Below are 6,768 nucleotides of genomic sequence, written 5' to 3' on the forward strand. Positions count from 1 at the left end.
CCTACCTCTGTATAACCACCCCTATGTTTTCTAAGCACAATGAGCTGCTATACAGTAATACACACATCATGTATTACAGTATTATGCTTAGATTTTTTCATTATTCTCATTGTGTATCCTTAATTTAATATTGGAATAACATTTGATGTTGTTTTTTATTTCCGGTTTTTAAATATTTAATTTTGTGATCTCCTCTCTGGGCAGGTTTCGAGCGTCTTGTTTGGATTCAGCTTCCCTCGCTCGGCAGGTAATGATGTTGTTTGAGATGGGCCATCACACATTAATTTACGGCCTTCTCCATTCTTATCATAAATTGACTGGTGCACTAAGAACGGGCAGGTTATACAGTCACATAAAACCTCCAGTTATGGCCTGTGTTCTGTTTAGCCCTTGATAGAAATGTGCCGCTGCTTCCTGGTGTATTTCTGTCCATGAAAATTATAATATGGAACAAAGATTAGAATGAAATTATCGCGGCCGGAAGGCATTTACCGGCCGTGCTGTGGCACACTACACGGGGTTAGGAGAGGGGGAAAAAAACCTAGTCCCCAAGAATAATGATAATACATTAGGCTGTGAGCGTGCTGGTATTATTGCTGTACATTATGTATGTTCCATTTATACTACCTCACCCAGCCCAACCGCCGCTGACGGATAGGTCATTACTCCCTGCACCGATGAACACTTATCAGGCCCCACTGCTGTTTATGGCCAGAATGAAGAGCACTTGTCAGTCAAGGTCACTGCTTTGTGTGTCCTCTTTAATAGTTCCTTCTTCACAGTTGTTGAACTTTGTATGCTAGCTCAGGCCCCCCCGTTAAGTGGTAAGGGATATGGCCTGGCTGCTTAAACAGGGCGATTCAATCTTTTATGTTTTGTGGAGGGATGTCCCCGCCGCCGCTGTTGACAGCAACTAAGTGTGTGTGTTTGACCAATGGAGAGCTTAAAAAGGTGTTAGTGGTCGGAGAAGAGTGCAAGGCAGTGTGCTTCCTGCAGTGAGTGAGTAGCATACGTGTAAATGAGGGATTCAGGAAGATAGATTAAGGTCTTTGACTCTCCGTTGCAAACAAGCTGCTTTTCCATGTTCGCATGCGCATGTCGAGGCGCGTGTGAGCGTGTGCGAGAGTATATGGTAAGTTTGGGTGACAGGATCCTAAGAGTCTGCTCTAACTGGAGGGCCAATGCTAATGCATGGCTGGTTGCGTTACACCAGCTAGTGCTGAAATCACAAGTGGCCCACAGTGCAGTACAGGCTTTGGCCCTGGGACAAAAACAGATTTTGGTCTGCCTCAGATTCCTTTAGCCTCAAGCCCCTAATATTTGTCATTGCTGCACAAGTCATATCTCTGTATCTCGTAGCACTGTGGGCCTGCACGAGCAAAAACACACTTGTTTACCCCGACTGTGAAGGTAAAAGGCTTTGCCCAATGGTAACTGTCCATGTTATTTCATGTTATGCTGCGATCATGATTCTATTTCTTTTCTTAACCATAAAAAAAAAAATTCTCATTCAATTTTTAAACCTATTTTATTTTAAATAGTATCTTTTAAAAAAAATCTATATATATTTTGTACTAATGATAACTACATCCAGAAAAAGAAGAAAACATAAATGATGAATTTGATTTCTTTAGACAATGTAAGATGGAATCAGAGATGTTGCACATTGTTGCACCATGCAGGCAGCACTGCAGTGGACTCACACGACTCAGTGTCACATGGGCGCACATTGGGCATTGTTGTGTTTGACATTAACAAACCAGATATCTGAAAATCATTCACACTCTTTGTCTCAAAACTCTCCCTTCAACTTCTTCTCACAGCTTTATTTTGACTCTGCTGTCACAAATCCAAGCGGCAGATAGTTGACAAGGTGCTTTTCATTGTCATCGTTTCTCCTGTAAGTCACCCAACGTAATTTACAGCGCTCACCTTTTCAGCCCGTCCCCCCCCCCCCAAAAACCCCTCTGCACAGCCCAACTCTCAGCTGTAAAAATGAACAGTTCCTGTGTCACCGCTTTGATGCAATGCTGACAGGAGTCACTTTGATATACTTGGGAGGATGAAATTTCAATCCGTCCGGGTTTTTTTTTCCCCTCCCGAGGCTTCATCTCTGCAGACATTGGGAGCTGTCATTTTGCGACACCCTGTGACGCGGGTGACACTCAGTCGATGTGACAGGTGCTGGACAGCAGACACACTCCTAGGCGGACTGGCTATATTTCTTCAGGTAAAGTGCCGTAATGTGTAAGGGAAATATCTATAAATTTATCCCAGTGGATTTTTTCAAAGTCCAGATATTTGAACATATCACGTCATCAACCACTGGCTTTGAATTTTGCACATTTATTGAAGTTGGTTAATTTTAGAAAATATTTGAATATTCCCAAAAAGCGGAGTAAACAATTATTAACAATTTAATAATCTGAGCAACACAATATCCTTCTCAGCATGGATGACAAAATTTCAAATTCACACTGATGTGAATTTCACGCATCACTTCATGACCGTTACTACACTTTGGTACTGAGGCTCTCAAACAGTTTCTCTGTGAAGTCTGTTCTCTCTGTTCTACTGCAAAATAATCCATCTTCAGGGCTTTGCATTAACTTTTTTTGCACAAGTCACAAAGTTAAATCTCAACTATAAAACAAAAGGAAATAATTTTCCACTCTGTTATATCTAAAATGTCTTTCTTTTGGGTCCATCATTCCATTTGAAATACAGCTTTATTTTCCCTTGTCCTCTAGCTTGCTTGACTTTTAATCAGCATGGAGGTAGCTGCATTAGAATTATGGCACCGTTCCCTAGGAACTGTGGGCAATGGTGTAGGATGTATGGAATCTGCGTGGCAGGGGACATGATTATTAATCACACAATAGACAACAACCACCAAGTAGAATGATAATGTGCCATTGATTCCCCGTCACACAAACAGTCACTTCACGCCATCAAGCAGTTCTGTCTCACACATGCACAAATGTATTAAACAGGTGCTAAAGCGGTAAATTCATTCATTGCACAGATCGTACATGCGACATATGTCGTAGGATACAGCTCTGATCGGGTAAGGATGTTTGTTCTCAGATTCAGCCCAAAAAGTCCTCAAACAAATGACACAATCTCAGTTTATGGTCAAAATGTTTAAGTGTTTTAAGAATTTTTACTTTTCAATAACAGACTTGTTGAAATGGAAGATTTGTTGCAGTGTGCATTGGGATGAAGGCTGTGCAGTGCACTGTGGGAGCCCACAGGGTGTGTGTTCACAGCGTTTCCTGGATTAGACACCTTGGTATGGCCTGTGGAGAGATGTTCGTAGTCCGCTGTTCACACAATTTGCCTGCTACAGCTGAGCTGCCCTTTGCCAACAGGCCTGGAGAAAAGGACGGACAGATTTAGATCCACATGTCACAGTTTTCTTTGGTGAAGCTCGCTATTATTTTCTCACCTTAACCATTGTCTCAATGTTAGAATAATCAATTTTCAGAGAGGGTTATCATTTCATGTGTGTGAGGCCAAGGACCAATGTCTGTAAAAATAGAAATGTTTAAAAGTCACCAAACTCATTCCGTGTGTTTGTGGAGCCACATGTCTGTGTCCATTTTCTTTTCAATATTGTGGTTGATGCAATATTTACAGATTTGTAAGCATGATAATATGTTGTATGATCGGTTACTGAATAAACAGCCAGTTTTGCCCGTAATAGCACAGTTCACAGCTCACAGGCCCCATTGTTTCACCACACACACACAAACATGTTGACATGCTCGCTCATCTGTCACTAGGAAAACCGCCACAGGCTGTGGCCTTGGCACAAAGACATTCTCCGAACTGAGTGAAGATGCTCGGAGCCAAGATGCACCCAGTCAAAATGTTAAGAATTTCAGATGCCAGAACAGACAAGCACAGGCGTTGATTTGAGGTGAAATGATGTTGAAGCAACAGCAACACAGTGGATATCTATTTCAAAGATGATTTGCTTGTTTCTGACAACCACAGGATAAAAACTCCCTAGTTGGTTTTGTTAAGACATAGAAAATCAAAAGAAATATGATTTACTCAGAGCTTAAAAGCCTTAGTTCTGGCATCTTTTGCTGTAGAAACCACTTTTAAGACTGTCTTTTTTCCTCTGACGATTCCTGCCAAAAACGAACGCTGCCTCTAAAGTGAAATCTTTAAAAGAGCTGCAGCAGTGTGGAGCTAAATGTGTACAGGGTGTGGTCAAGAGTGATTGTTTACTTCTAAGCAGAAGCTGTAAGTAGGCATTATTATCATTATTTTTACATCTGCATTCGTTCAAGAAACAGCTGTTGAGTTTTGAACGAGATCTAATGTGGCAGGGCCTGGAGTTGTTCTTGTTCATTCGGCTAACTTCGCTTTGACATGATGGCTTCTGGCAGAGTTTTGTGCTGAACTCAACATCTGTGACAACCGTCAGCGCCACTGACCACTGCTCCCTCCCGCTCCCTCTGTCTCTTTCGCTTCTGCATTTCACATATTTGCCTTCACCCGTCCTCCATCTTTCCCTGCCTTCCAGGATTGCCCAGTTCGGGGTGTAAAGACCAACACAGAAAAAGTGGGGGAAAACGGGAACCTTTGATGCCACTAGATCAGTTTCCTCTGCCAGTAACCATCTCCGTCATCGCCACATCAGCTGGTCCCAAGGTTGCGAGGTTATCCGAACATCTGGCCCCTACACCATGTTTTCTAAGGTCAGTGGGTAGCATCTGTTTATAGACCCTGCCACCTTCAGTGTCTCTGACAACAAGGATCTCGCTGAGAAAACCAGACAGAATTATTTGATCAGACATAAATGTTGACAGGCTGTAGGTCTGATGTAGTGAACCTACACTGGTCCCACACATCTGGTATGGAAACTGGAGCCGTTGTTTTTTCTCAAAATGTAGAAATATCAATAATTAGATATTTGTTTAAATTTTTTGAAACTCCTTTAATTTAAACAGGGTAAAGACCAAACAAACAAAACAGAATTTGCACCCACTGTTGCATTTGGGGACCTGTTCCTTAATTAAGAAGAATACGGTTTGTTTATATCAGATAATAATGTTTTGGGCCTAGTGAGTTGTCATGCATTTGGAATTTGGTTCCGGCCCTTGGTTACATTCTACTTGGCCAGCTAATATATAGACAATGTTCATATTGTTTACAGACAGGACACATATACAAATATATAGTCGATCCCATGCACAACCCCATGTTGTTTTAAACACTTGATATTGTTTCAAACATGTTTTCATTCACAGCTAAAAATAGTATCCATGATCCATTTTCCAAGATTACCAAGTTCAGTATATGACTTGTCTTGGAGCACAAAGTTCAATCAAGACGAACAAGTCAAATGTTTGGAGAGATGTTTTTTAGGATTTGTTGAAAGAAGGAAATTTCAAAAAGACACAATTGCAAATACTGGACCAAAGGAAGTTCGTATTGGACATATTCCATTTTTGCATGATCGTCCTCGACCTCCATCTCAACACATTTTCCTTTTTTCAACAGTACCCCTTCAGATTCAGCTCAGAATTGATTATTGATTATTGTCACTAACAGTTTATATCCATTGTGTTATTCTTTTGACCCCCCACTTGACATATATACAAGCATGTTGCACATCATTACAAACCTACGAGCCTAACTGAGTTGCATCGTTATCTTTTAGGTCCATATCCATATCAGTTATTTGTTTGAGAGTTTACGTTAACAACAATAAAACCCACGGTCTCCGTCGGTGATGCAGGTTGTTGAGCCAGATGATTTGGTAGCGGGCACCTGTCCCTTTGTGTCTGGTCCCCCTGAAGTTTGAGCAGCAGCCGGTGCTGTGATGTCAGAGGCTCTCAGGGGTCAGGACAGGAATTATTGAACAGAGGGTGGCTGACAGAGAGAGCTGGCACTGGGAGCAAACAGATGTTGCAATCATAAAGAAATACACAACCTCTGAATTAAATATGAAGAGCGTGGGCAGCAAGATTGGAGGATGGTCATGACTATTTCTTCGCCAATCACAACGAGTTTGAGCATCGCTGATTGGCCTGTGGCCGTCGTGAGAAGAACCAGGTGAAATATCACAAATTATGCAGATTTCTTAAAATGATGTGACCAAAAGCCTTGGAAGAAACTTCTTGCAAGAAGACAGCTGTTTGGAACATATTGTAGATGCATTATTCAGACGCAGAGGGTCTCTGGACGCAGCACGTTATGTCAAAGTGTTTCAAGGCATTTACGCCGCAGCTCAGTGATGAAATCTGTAAAAATGGGACGAATCTGACAGAATGTCTTCAGAACATTGTTTTACCACAAGTGTTTTGTTTCCCAGTCATTTTACAGGGTTTCTCACTCACAAGGAAAAACAAGTCTGTCTGAATATTTGATGGCAAGGATGAGCCTGTTTTTACTGAGAGAATGAGACTTCAGTGAGGAAGACTTATCTGCAGATAAATCATGTTATCAGTTCCCTGCTGTCGACTTATTAACAATCATTACTTGTCTCGAAATTGGAAACTTGTTTTAGAAGTTGTTGCAAATATCAATCTTGCATAACGATGGATACATTTAATCCATTTAATATCAATTAACTGTTATTTTCAGGGCAGAGCAACTCCTAAGTTATTTCCCTTTGTTTATTATTGTCTGTATACAGTGAAAATGTCACTGACCTCCAGCAATACCGTTCTTAACCACACTCGTGCCTACTGGTAAACCTGCTTGTTTCTCTCTCTTTACGTATAAATGTACAATTAAATAAGTAATGAG

The sequence above is a fragment of the Limanda limanda genome, chromosome 20, assembly GCF_963576545.1.
Source record: "Limanda limanda chromosome 20, fLimLim1.1, whole genome shotgun sequence".
Taxonomy (NCBI): domain Eukaryota; kingdom Metazoa; phylum Chordata; class Actinopteri; order Pleuronectiformes; family Pleuronectidae; genus Limanda; species Limanda limanda.